This window comes from Giraffa tippelskirchi, chromosome 2 (assembly GCF_054371585.1).
Source record: "Giraffa tippelskirchi isolate mGirTip1 chromosome 2, T2T-mGirTip1v1.2.pri, whole genome shotgun sequence".
Lineage (NCBI taxonomy): Eukaryota > Metazoa > Chordata > Mammalia > Artiodactyla > Giraffidae > Giraffa > Giraffa tippelskirchi.
This window is the reverse complement of record NC_137276.1, coordinates 83,705,831-83,719,945: the sequence shown is the minus strand read 5'-3', so window position 1 is coordinate 83,719,945 and position 14,115 is coordinate 83,705,831. Positions and strand designations below refer to the sequence as shown.

At 39.5% G+C, this 14,115-nt stretch overlaps 1 long non-coding RNA gene across 1 annotated transcript; it reads right to left on the bottom strand.

The window, feature by feature from the left end:
- Positions 1-5,682: 5,682 nt before the first annotated feature.
- LOC145538066 (uncharacterized) lies at positions 5,683-7,069 on the bottom strand. Its single transcript, XR_014076620.1, has 2 exons — positions 6,855-7,069; positions 5,683-5,833 (listed from the first exon to the last, which is right to left on the bottom strand). It is a non-coding gene; the product is annotated as an uncharacterized LOC145538066 (long non-coding RNA).
- Positions 7,070-14,115: the final 7,046 nt, after the last annotated feature.

The window sequence follows — 14,115 nt, the reverse complement described above, 5'->3', positions numbered from 1 at the left end:
AGAAACAGGTCATTAAGAACCATTGCCTGGTGCTCACTCTCATTCTACCTTTTCATCTTTCCTCTCTTGTCAAATTATTGTGCCTCCTTCTTCTCTCTGTGTTTCCCCTCTGCTTTATTTCTCTGTATTTGATTATCCTGCCATCTCTTTCTTTCTAATATATTTAAATGATTTCTACATGATATGCATCTTTGAACTATTTTCTGGCCTGACTTTTGTTCTTTTTCCATCACATGGCATCTGTCTCTTCATTTGCTATTGTACATGATACTCACATTCTAGCTGATATAGTGCATAGATTTTTCCTAAACTTATAATTTCAATTCCCAACACATAAAAAGACAATGCTCATATCCTGTTTTTCCGTGATACTTTGATACTCCCTGAAGATTTCATTTTACTGCCCATCATCATATTTTTCTATTCCCTCTTACGTCTGTGAATACAGACTCAATAATTTACTTGTGCCGATTTTCTGTTCTGTCATGCAAATTTTGTGGCAGTTTCCTCCCAAATGATAGACTTGAAGTGATCAAATCCATCACATTTCTCAGAGCAGCTTTCTCTTCTCTGGTTAAAATCAGGGGTGGGTTTAAATGAGTCAGAGATTTTTGAGGAAGGAGATTTCTGTCATGAGAGAAGTGATACCGTGAGGGAAAAAATATATCTCACTGAAAACTTCTTTTGTATTTCTGTTGACAGTTCTTTTTTTAAAGCAACTGAGTCAGTTATAATTTTTACTAAAATTTAATTACATGCAGAGAGTAAACATCTGGAAATCATCCTGGATAATCAGTGTGAATTTCTACGGTAAATCAAAGACTTATATGCCAGAGTTTAGAGATTACGATCTTAATGATCTGTATGTTATTCATAAAAGCCTTTGTTTTCAATCTGTCTTTAAGATATAATTTGAATTCAAAGCATTTATGAAACAGGAAACTTGCCACTTTATTTCTTCCTTTATGTATATCTCCCTTGGGACAGTGGGGTTGTTGGAAGAGGGGGTTAAGTACTGATTTGTTTTTGGTGTGTATGCTTTTTTCTTTAACTCATTTATTTGTGAAATTTAAGAAGCAACAGGGATTCTAAGTCAGACAAGTAAGCTGGAAAACAATAAAGCTTGAAAACCACCTAGGTGTAAAATCCCCTTGAACTAAGGAATGCTTCCAACATTAAGTTCTCTGTAAGTATGAACTATAAATGATAACATTCCAAAATTAGTTTGTGAAGGAAGGGTCATAATAGGAAACTTGGATCATCTGAAATTAGCCCAACCTACCTTCTTACTAACCTAAAATAATAGCCTCCACCCCTACCCAATATGACCTAAAAATAATAGACTGCATCTCACCCTAAAGTAACTTGGCTTGAATCCAGGAATTAATACATACATGACACTCAGAATTGCAGCCAAGAAAAGAAGCGGCATTCTCTTTCTCGTGATCTGTCACAGTGCGGTAAGCCTCCCTGGCTCGATAATCCTAATTAATGTTCATCGTCTCCACCGCATTCCAATGTGAAAAGCAGAGTGGTGACACTCTTTGCTAGGAATCAGGCTTTCAAGAGGCTGCAGTTTCAGAAGGTGTGTCTCAGACTCTCTATTCTGAGTTCTCCATTCTCTAAGGGATTATGTGTCTTCTCTCTGAAAGCTGATAACCTAAGGAATTAAAAGGCTGAGACAGAAAAGAAAAGCTAGCACAAGGAAAATGCTTGTTTTTGATTTTTTTCACTTTACACGAAAGTGTCATATGGATATAAGCCAGAAAATGCTAGAGTTAGGAGAATAAGAGGTCTAAAAGAGTAAAGAGTGGGGAGAGGCGAGGAAGAGATGGAGGTATAGAAAGTAATGGAGAAGAAAAAAAAAATGTTGACTAAAAGGGAGAAGCCAATAGAAGACACACAGATGCTTCTGACTTTTGTGGGCCATGGGCGCTTTTCTTCACAGGTTTCTTTCTCCATAAGCAGATACTAAAAATTAGATGTTACTACAGCATTGGAATAAAGGTGAATATATTAATTTTTTAACCTGAAAGCTCATTTTTTCGTCTGATTTTAAAAGAAATAAAAACCCTTTTGTGTGCTTCTGTATTATTATGGGCTCAAGGCACCTTTCTCTTATGCCTACTGGAGAAGTGGGCCTTATAGACAGAATGAGGGAGAGAGAGCAAGAACTCTGCTCAAAAGTGGAGGAAAGGGCTTAAAGTAGCAACATATAAATTAAATAAATACAGGTATCAGTGCATCACCATAGTCTAAATCTAAATTATATGTTAAGATATTCTTAATCATGCCAGCTAAGCTTTACAGAACCATGTGCTAATGTCACATGCTTTATCTTACTCGTTCCACACAACAGCCTGAAAGTTAAGCAGATGAAGATGTGTCTTGAAGCTTTAGGGCTGCTCACATGTTCTGTTTCCTTGCAAGGCTCAGTACCCAGTTTTTAATGGAACTTCTCAAGATTATGGGGCTTCCCTGGTGGCTCAGCTGGTAAAGTATCTACCTGTAATGCCAGAGACCTAGGTTCAATCCCTGGGTTGGGAACATCCCCTGGAGAAGGGAAGGGCTACCCACTCTAGTATTCTGAACTGGTGAATTCCATGGACTGTGTAGTCCGTGGGGTCACAAAGAGTTGAAAACGACTGAGAGACTTTCATTTCACTTCACTTCTCAAGATTATATATGCTTCAAGTCCTACAAACGTGAACCTGTTCATATAGATGTAGGTGTATAGTCAGTGTAGACCAACTATATCCCCCCCAGTTCACCATTCAGCTCACTGAAACACAGAAAGGCTGAGATGTGTAGACTGTTCAGAGTTACAGGGCCACTCAGTTAAAGGATAGCCTTAATAAGATCGAGTATGACTAAAAAAACTCTTGAGTCATAGGTTAAAATTGGATGCAATCATAAGTGTAATGTGCCTAATGTGCCTAGAACTCTATTTTCAGCCAGTGTTTCCCAGGTAATAATATCCTCAACTTTAGCTATCACCCAGTGGCTGGTGACCAACAAATGTGCAGCTTCAGCTGTTTAATTTAGGATGCTTTCAACTGTCATTAACAAGATCCTCACCCAATGATCATAAAAAGACACATGAATGCTCCTGTGAGAGGCCATCAAGAGACAGAAAAAACTTCCAAGATGGCTGGTGCATAGATTCAACAACATCATCAAGGTCACAGCTTCTCTCTCTCCACTCTCCAGTCTTTAGTGTTGGCCTCATCCTGTGGCTTGGTACATTTTTCGCTGCAGGAAAACTGTAAGGAGCACTGAGGCTGTAGGCTTCCTCATCCAAATCCATTGAGAGAAAGCCTGGCTTCCCGCGACTTTCCTAGAAGCTGCCTGCAAACACATTATTGCCTCTCACTGATGGAAATTAGATCATGTGACTTTTTCTGAACTAATTTCTAACAAGTAGGATGATTTTTGGATCAACACTCTCAGATCAATCAGGCTTTCCTTTGAGATGAGGTCCATTTCCTTAATCACTTTGAAAGAGTAGTAGGATGGACATTGGGGAGTCAGCAACAACGTCTGCAGCATCAGCTCCAGATCTGGTCTGCTAATGGCCCCATGAGCACCTCCCCATCTTACCATCCACAGTCATATTTGGCGTAACCTGTTCAAAGCTGAACTCATGGTCTGTCTCTAGAGACTGCTCTTCCTCCCAGGTGACTTAGTTGGAAAAATACAAAACCAGAACTCAGAAAACAATCTTCAGTTCCTCTTACTTCTTCACCTCCCTCATTACCCAATTATCAAGGCTAACCCCGCCTTGATGTATCCACCACCAGTATCCTTAGCATCACCCTATTTCATCCCCTCATTACTCCTTACTTGAATTATTGCACATGGCCTCCTACATGGCCTCCTTTGACCCATATCCCTGTTGCTACCGGATGTATGTTTACAGATGGAGTAATAAGGGAAAGAAAGCTCATGCCACTACTTTACATGACTTCCATTAGTAGCTCCCCTTTAGCTTCTGGATACAACTCATTTATTCTTTTATTAAACATATACTTACATGGAGTTGCCTTATGTCAGACTCTGGGCTCAGTGAGACGAATAAAAAGATGAAGAAAAAATCGATGGGGTCCCTGCCTTCATTGGAGTTAACAGTCTAGGGGACTATGGAGGGTGTGGATATGAGGACTTCTAAAGGAAAGTCCTGATCTGGTTTGTTTGTTTTAATTTATTTATTTGGCTGCACCAGGTATTAGTTGTGGCATGTGAATTCTTTGTTGCAGCATGTGGGATCTAGTTCCCTGACCGGGGATGGAACCCGGGCCCCCTGTATTGGGAACTGAAGCCTTAACTGCTAAACCACCAAGGAGGTCCCCTAATGCACTTTTTATAGGAAATCGGCACTTTGAGCTTGTGTGGGGGAGCTGGGAAAAGAGAAACTAGCAAGCAATGCTCCCAGAATCCACAGAATTTCCAGAATCTTAATAAATTACTTGTATTGTCCTCATAACTGTTTATAGCCCCATCTCTTCCTTTAGACTATGGTCTTGCTCATGTTTGTATCCCCAAAGCCTAAAATTTCTGTGCAGCTTATTTTTTCACGTCTTCTATCTGTTTATTTTTTCCTACGTTGGCTCCTCCCATCAAAAAAAAAAAAATGTCCCTCCCACCAAAAAAAAACACAAAACTGATCCACAGTAGAAATGCAAAAAATACTGAACACCTTTACAAGTAAAATGACCCTGAGACCCAGAAAGTTTAAATCTGTTTACCAATGTCAACAAGGTAAAATTCTTCTGAAAACTTTTCCTCTGAAAATTAGAAGAGTTATCATGATAGGTGAGTTCCCAATCACAGGAAGTGTCTGAGATAGGCACTAGATTTGTGGGTCATTGGTTATCCAAAATCACTGCAGATGGTGACTGCAGCCATGAAATTAAAAGATGCTTACTCCTTGGATGGAAAGTTATGACCAACCTAACTAGTATATTAAAAAGCAGAGACATTACTTTGCCAACAAAGGTCCGTCTAGTCAAGGTTATGGTTTTTCCAGTAGTCATGTATGGATGTGAGAGTTGGACTATAAAGAAAGCTGAGCACTGAAGAACTGATGCTTTTGAACTGTGGTGTTGGAGAAGACTCTTGAGAGTCCCTTGGACTGCAAGAAGATCCACCCAGTCCATCCTAAAGGAGATCAATCCTGAGTGTTCATTGGAAGGACTGATGCTGAAGCTGAAACTCCAGTACTTTGGGCATCTGATGCAAAGAACCGACTCATTTGAAAAGACCGTGATGCTGGGAAAGATTGAAGGTAGGAGGAGAAGGGGACAACAGAGGATGAGATGGTTGGATGGCATCACTGACTCAATGAACATGAGTCTGAGTAAACTCCAGGAGTTGGTGATGGACAGGGAGGCCTGGCGTACTGCAGCCCATGGGGGTCGCAAAGAGTGGGATGTGACTGAGCGACTGAACTGAACTGGTTATCCTTAGGTTCTTGTGGTCTTGTTCAAGCTGTGATTCTACAAAGCACAGTACAGATTAGTGATTCATAATCCCTTACAAAATTTCTTAACTTCAAATACATTTTACAGTGATTTTATCTCTTATGTTCAAGATTTTAGCTATTTCAGGGAATTTGGGGTTAATATCTATAAATAGTATTTATCTAAAGAAGTTAAAAAAGTCTACAAGCCAATACATACTCTAGGGAGAATTCAAAATTGTGTTTATATAATGTAAGTTTTACCTTTTAGGATACAAATGTGTTTGATAAAGACAGCACATTTTGATTCTTGTCCAGGAAAGCAGTTTCCAGTGAGTGAGTTGTGTTGAATGCCTTCGAAGCAGAATGTAACTTCTGGAAATCCCATGGAGGCAGCCAAAGTTGTCAATGAAACAAGAAGTAATCTTGAGGGATATTTTAATATACAAATGTTCTTAAAGAGTATGCTAAAATCATGTGAGATATCTCTCATCAGTATCAACAATTTCTGAGGCTTGTCATGCAGCTGAAATACTCAGGATACAAAAGCATTAAATGTCCAAAGGCTGGACATTGCCTTAGGATGCCCCTTGGATTCTTAAGTGAAATTTTTATTTAATTGAAGTTCATAACCTTTCATTGGACATTCTACGTCCAAATTGTAATTAAAGTAATTGTGAAAATTATTGTTCTTATTGTGACTGTGCAACCAAAATTTCTGGAATACAGTTTGTATAGAGCAGGGTAAAATCATTATAAGTGTTAAAAAAAAAAAAAAAACTTTGAAGACATTTTGATAGAATTTTCCTCTCATAAAAACCTTTTGATCTAATCTATGATATCTAGCTGAATAGCACTGCACACATTCTACTTTATCTATTTAAAGAGTTACTTGTAGATTCTATGAAGAGCATTTTCTACCTCTCTTGAGATGCCAGAAATATTTCTAAACCCATGAGATATGTTAATATTTTTCTAAAAATCTCTTAGTCAAATGCCTCCTTTCCAGGCATTTTCTGCTTTGTGTTAATGAGCTGCAAAGACCTGGCAATTTAATTCTCAATTATAAACAAAACCTACTTGTCTTAAAACTTGGTCAAGACAGAGCTCTATCCATAAATCTCATTTCAAATTGTGCCTAGTAATTTGCTTTGTGTTTGTGGAAAAACACAGCTTGTTAATGGTAGGGCTCAAATACTAAACTTAGAAAGAGCATCCTAGAGGAAGAACCCAAGGTAAACAGAAACTTCCAAAAGTTGTAAATAACAGACGACACACAGATGATGTGTATTTCATTGAGTTGCCACATCATAGGCTCATAGTAAATGAATACAACATGGCTTGAGATCTATGTGTACAGTTCCTCTATTACCTAATGCAGTGTAGACACACTTACCACACTCCAATCCTTGCTTCCACTAAGAAAAGTAAACAGTGTCATGACATCATTCACAGCCAATCAAAGCTCAGACACAAGGACAAAGGAAGTGTTGGGAGAATCCTTTTGCAACTCGGAGTCAGGGTGGGCAGGCAATATGTTTGATAAGTTGTCCTAACACATCCCTGGGGGGTTCTGAGTTGTATTTATAAAATAGCATTTGCTGGTGGCTCAAAAACTGTCTTAGGAGGCGGGCAGTATGTCACATTCCACAAGAGCAGCGATTGTGGTGACGTACCTAAGGTGACCAGGAGCAACCTTTGTTCATTGTTCCATCACATGACTCTATAATAAATATTAGTCATCCAATGTACACATAGGATGTGATGAGGCTTCCTGAGAGGGCAAAACCTTCTTCCAGGGGTCAGAGTACACTCCCTGTTCTAGCCAGTTCCCTAATCAGATTGGCTATCTTTACCTCGGGAAAAAACCACAGCTTTCCCATTAAGCAGAAGCTGTCGCGGAGCAGCAGCATTGGGTGCCTGTATATTACCATCACTTTCAAGTTCTCCTTTTTCCTTCTGAGTTCCAAACAGTTCACGGTTCCCTGGTTTTGATTAAACCAGATTGTATTTTAAAGTTTTGCTTCTCTCTCTTATCTAGCCTGCCCTAAGTTAATATAAAATGTTCCGAATGATCTCACCTTGTGGTTTCATTGACTGGAGATACCGCAAAGCCGGGAGGCACTTCTATTATACTTGGAGGCATGGGCTCTCTATCTCTTCCATTCTCCATGAGAACACAGTTCTCTCATCACAAGGTTGTAGAGCCTTTACCAGACTATAGCAGAAGTTTAAAAAAAAAAAAAAAAGACACTACAATATCATCAGCAACACAAAAACACTGTATTATTTCTTTGGCTGAGTTTTACTTAAAAATATAAATATACTGTGGTTTTGACTTTTTCCCTAGGTAGAATAGCCTGTTTTCCCAAAACTCTCAATATATAGGACAGATCATACTTTATCTCTTCCTATTCAAAAAACAAGTAGAGAGTTAGAACTGAAATTAAAAACTGGCACTTGGGACTTCCCCCGGTGGTCCAGTGGTTGAGAATCTGCCTGCCAATGCAAATGACATGGGTTTGATCCCTGGTCTGGAAAGATCCCACATGCCACGGGGCAACTGAGCCTGTGTGCCACAACTACTGAGCCCGTGTGCCCTTGAGCCCCATGCTGTGCAACAAGAGGAGCCAAAGAACTGAGAAGCCCACGCACCACAGGGAGAGAAATCCTGCTTGGAGCAACAAAGACCCAGTGCAGTCAAAAATTCATTCATTCGTTCATTTAAAAATGAGACAGAGAAAGAAAGAACTGGCATGTGATACCTACTTGAGGTTTATGGAGAAAAATAATCACACACTATATACTCAGAGAAAATACTCTGAGCAGGTTTGTTGTTTACTCTCTTAGTCATGTCCATGTCCAACCCTTTTGTGACCCCATGGATGTAGCCTGCCAGGCTCCTCTGTCCATGGGATTTTGCAGGCAAGAATACTGGAGTGGGCTGCCATTTCCTTCTCCAGTGGATCTTCCCGACCCAGGATTGAAGCTGCAACTCCTGCATAAGCAGATGGATTCTTTACCACTGAACCACCAGGGAAGCCCCAAGCAGCTTTACTGACTAGCAATATACCCATTTTATAGATACTGCCACATAAAGGATAGAGCCTGAGGGAAGGTAGTTCCTTCATTATGGATGTTGCCTTTCTAAGGATTATAGAGATAGAGGTTTAAGGGAGGCCAGGATCCTGTCTGGGCAGCCTGGTGACTGTAGCAAGACTTTCTCTTAGTTCCCATCCCATCCTTCACTTCAACCAAGCACTTCACACTTGCTCTGATCCTCCTAGACAGAGAGAAATATTAATAATTAGAACTCAGTGGCTATTTAGAGTCTCTTGATATATTTTAAATTCCTCCATCTTGAATAAAAAGCTTTCTCAGTGACACTGGCATTTAATAAGATCTACAGCTCGTTCTGCACATAAGGAGCTTGAAACTCACCACTCTGTCCTAACAAGCAAAAAGCTGAACAGACTGAAAAATCAACGATTGTTCTTGGACCTGTAAGAGCAGGGAGGACACAGTGCAAACCACTGCTCCCCAAATGGAAGAGACAGACAAGCAAACGCAGGGAGTCGCTGCTTACCAGAGCAGAGACTCGGGAATGGAAACCACCCATGGAAGGTAGAAAAACCTGCTCTGTAATTGATGAATTGCTGGAGGCCAAGTGAGAACAAGTCTGAGGGTTAAAAACCCCAGGAGGATCCAGTCATAGAGGGACCTACAATATTGTTAAGGTTTTCCTCCAGGAGCTTGACCAGGTCCCCAAAGTAAATATTGAAGAAAAATCTCCTTCTGCTTCCTGGAGGAGAAGGGAAAAAGAAACTATTTTGAAATATACCACAGCGTTCTGTTCTTGACAAAGATTGCCCTTAAGGACAAACTATCTAATCAGACCCTGTCTGCTAGGGTTGTGTGTGTGTGTGGGTGTGTGCGTGCACGCCCAGTCGCTTCCTGTGCTTGTGCTTAGTCGCTCCGTCATGTCCGACTCTTCGTGACTGCATGAACTGTAGCCCGCCAGGCTCCTCTGTCCATAGGGATTCTCCAGGCAAGAACACTGGAGTGGGTTGCCAAGCCTTCCTCCAGGGAGTTTCCCAACCCAGGGACTGAACCCAGGTCTCCGCATTGCAGGAGAATTATTTACCGTCTGAGTCACCAGAGAAGCCCAAGAATACTGGAGTAGGTAGCCTATCCCTTCTCCAGGGGATCTTACCAACCCAAGGATCGAACCAGGGTGTCCTACATTGCAGGCGGATTCTTTATCAGCTGAGTCGCTTCAGTGGTGTCCACCCATTTGCAATCCCATGCACTGTAGCCTGCCAGGCTACAGTGTTCATGAGATTCTCCACGCAAGAATACTGGAGTGGGATAGCCATGTCCGCCTCTAGGGTATCTTTCCAGTCCAGGAATCGAACCCCCATCTCCTGCTTCTTCTGCATTGCGGGCTGATTCTTTACTGCTGAGTCACCAGGGAAGCTGCTAGGATATTACCAGAATCTAACTGACACAGGAAGGAAAGACCCAACTTCAGCCCATTCTATCCATTCTGTCTCATATAAGAGGGGAGAAAAACACAGAGAAATACTTGCCAAATCCTTAGTCTAGAAGCATAGTTTCACTAAAAGCCTGAGACCTAATCATAGGATTATTGAATACTTCCCCTCTCCCCACACCTTATTGCCACATTACTAAAGGCCTATTTAAAGCAGTTCCTTGTATCCAGTACATCACGTCCAGCTGTCAACAAAAACATACAAAGCATACTGAAAGATTAAAAAAAACACAATTTGAAGAGATAGAGAACAAGAATCAGAATGTTGGAATTATCAGACCAGGAATTTAAAACTACAATGATTAATATGCTAAGGGATCTAATAGACAAAGTAGAACTGCTGAGCCATGTAAGCAGAGAGATGTGAATCCTAGAAAAAAGAAATCAAGCAAACTGGTGGGAGGGATGTTCAAGTGGGAGGGGACAGGGGTAAACCTATGGCTGATTCATGCTGGTGTTTGGTAGAAACCAATACAATACTGTAAAGCAACTCTCTGTCAATTAAAAATAAAGTTAAAAAAAAAAAAGAAATGCTGGCGATCAAGAATACTGTGATGCAAATGAAGCTTATTAGTAGACTGGACGCAGCTGAGAAAAAAAATCCCTGAACTTGAGGATATCTCAATAAAATCTCCAAAATTAAAAAACTAAGAGAACAAAGATGGAAAAGAAATAGAAAAGAATATCCAATGATTACAGCATAACTAAAAGGATGTAACACATGCATGATGGAAATACCAGAAGGATAAGAAAGAGAGAAAGGAACAGATAAAATATTTAAAATAATAATTTCAAATTGCTGAAATTCATGAGTGATATTCAAAACTGAGAAGTCAAAAACTGAGAACTGCACAGCGAAATAAAAACGGTCAATGCATTTAAAAAAAAAAAACAAAAAAACCTGAGAATTCTCCAACACAAACAGCAGATCCAGGAAGCTCAGAGAATACTGAGCAGGCGAAAAAAACACAACAACAACAAAACAAAAATGTACTTAGGCATATCATTTTTCAAACTACAGAAAATATAAAGTAATACAAAATACAGATAAAAATACAGAATACAGATTTAAAAATTCAGGTAAAGAGAAACAATATGGAAAGACGCTAAAGGGAAAAAACCTTGCCCACAGAGGAACAAAGATAAGAACTACATTCAATCTCTTTGAAGACTGTGCAAGGAAGAAGAGATAGATGCATGTGTGTGTGCTAAGCCGCTTCAGTCATGTCCGACTGTTTGTAACCCTATGGACTATAACCCACCAGGCTCTTCTGTCCAAGGGATTCTCCAGGCAAGAACACTGGAGTGAGTTGCTGTGCCCTCCTCCAAGGTATCTTCCCGACCCAGGGATCAAACCCTAGTCTCTTAAGTCTCCTGTATTGGCAGGCAGGTTCTTTACCACTAGTGCCACCTGAGAAGCCCAAGAGAGTAGATAACAATCTAGAATTCTGCACCCTATGAAATTATCCTTCAAAATATAAGGAGAAATAAGGACTTTTTCAAAGAAAAATTGAGAAAATTTGTTGCCAGTAGACCTGTCTTAAAAGAAATGTTGAAAAAATTGTTTAGCGAGGAGAAAAATAATATAAGGCAGAAACTCAGATCTACAGAAAGAAAGGAAGTGCATCTTATTCCAAAGAAGGAATAAGTGAAAGTAAAATAAAATATTTATTTTTCTTAATTTTAATTGATCTAAACAGACAGCTGTTTGCTCAAACATGTACATATCTCATGCATTTATATGCTTATATATAAATGAAGGACTTCCCAGGTGGCTTAGATGGTAAAGAATCCGCCTGTAATACAGGAGACCCAGGTTCAATCCCTGGGTAGGGAAGATAACCTGGAGAAGGGAATGGCTACCCACCCCAGTATTGTTGCCTGGAGAATTCCATGGACAGAGGAGCCTGACGGGCTATGGTCCACAGGGGTGCACAGAGTCAAACACAACTGAAGCGACTTAGCACACGTGCACATCATAAATGAAATAAATAACAGCAATGATACAGGGATAGGAGGGAAGAATTAGTATTATTTTGTTCTTATAAAGCACTCACACTACCCATGAAGTGGTAGAGCGTCATCTGAAAGTAGACTTAGATTACTATATTATGTATATTGCAACTCTTGGGCAATCATCAAGAAAAGGGAAAAGAAAAATCATAACTGCTATGCTAAGAAAGAATAGAAAATGAAATTGTATAAAATGCTCAATAAAACTACAAAAGGCAGAAAAAAAAAGTGGAAGACAAGAGTAGGAGCAAAGAACAAGGGCAATGAATATAAAACATAGTAAGTAATATAGTAGATATTAATCCCACTATATCAATAATCATTTTGAATGTCAATAGTCTAAATGTACCAATTAAAAGACAGATTGTCAGAGTGGATCCAAAAACAGGACCCAACTATATATCTTCTACAAGAATTTCACTTTAAATGTAAAGGAATATATAGATTAAAAGTAAAAAAGATAAAGAAAAATATATCATGCTAACATTAACCAGTAGAAAGCAGGAGCAGCTATATTAAATTCAGACAGAGCAGACATCAAAGTAAGGAAACTTATCGGGGATAAGGAGGGGCATTACATAATGATAGGGGCCAAGTCTCCAAAAAGACGTAACAATCCTCAGTATGTATGCGCCTAATAGAGCATCAAATCTCATGTGGCAAAAACTGATAGAACCAAAGAAGAAACGGATGAACCCACTATCATAGTTGGAGATTAAACACTTCTTTAGAAGAAATGGACACACCAAACAGACAGAAAATTAATAAGGATATAGTTGAACTCAATACCAGTATCAACCAACTGGGTGTGGTTGACTGTTTCATTGAGTAACAGCAATATACATGTTCTTTTCAAGGTCATATGAAACACTCCCCAAGATAGACTACATTCCAGGCTATAAAATACTTAACAAATTTTAAAGAATATAAATCATGAAGTACTTGCTCTTGGACCACAATGGAATCAAACTGGAAATCAATAACAGAAAGATAACTGGAAAATCCCAAAATATATGAAAGTTGAATAACAGACTTCTAAACAACACATGGGTCAAGAAGAAATCTCAAAAGAAATTAAAAATAAGATTTACACCTACCACACACCTAAGATTCAAATTTGTTCTTGGCCAGAAGTCGCTCACAAGGCTTGGTAATTCAAAGATCACTGTGAATCATCTATGGTCAATTCCATTTTACCTGTATCTCATTCCTCAAGGTAGCCTTTACCTTTGCTTGCCTACTTCCCTCTAATCTCTGGGAAACTTCCTACTCTGCTGATCTCCCACTGTTCTCTATAAGGTGAATGTCATGTCTCAGACCTCCAGCCACATATGCTATCATAATCAGGATCAACACCAGAATGCTAGGACCCCCCAGGCTGAACTATATCTCCTCCACCTCGTAGATTTGCTCATTTGACTTCATTCTGATCAGAGTTTAAGGAGAGGGTGAAGGAGGGAGGTGAAGTTACATTCTGTCAACCTCAAAGCTTATGGGCTTAAGCAAAAAGGATTCTGGGGACAACTGATCACAGAGAGTTCTACTCTTTTCCATTCTTGCTCCCAATCCGAGAAGAGATTTTATCCGAGCATCATAAAATAATATCAACAATCGTGCTCTGTTTCACTCAGTACAAGTCAGTTATTTAGTGATTTTGCACTTCCTGATATTTTAAAGGACTTTTGAAAGAGAGTCCTAAAATTTCTTTTGACTTTGTTAAAAGAGTTGTTTTGGAACAACTTTAGAAAACATTCCAAGATGGGAACAGGAGAAAAGAGCTATAGGCATAATATGTTTTATATTTAAAGATATCAGATAAGATTGTGATATAGAGAATTCCTTTCTCTTATGTTTATTTTTTTAACTACATATTGCTTACTGAGCCCCAAACTTCTTTCTTACAAGGGGCAGAAAATGCCCTTCCTAGAGAGAAATGACATCTCTGAAATGGAGCTGTTTGTGGAAATTCCTAGGTTTCTCAGGGGGAATTTTTCTCTCACTCAGAAGGATTGACCACAAAGTTGGTGGTCCACGCTCTGGTGAGCTCCTGGGCTAGCCTTTGGCAAAACTGAGTAACTGGCAAAGTTAGATA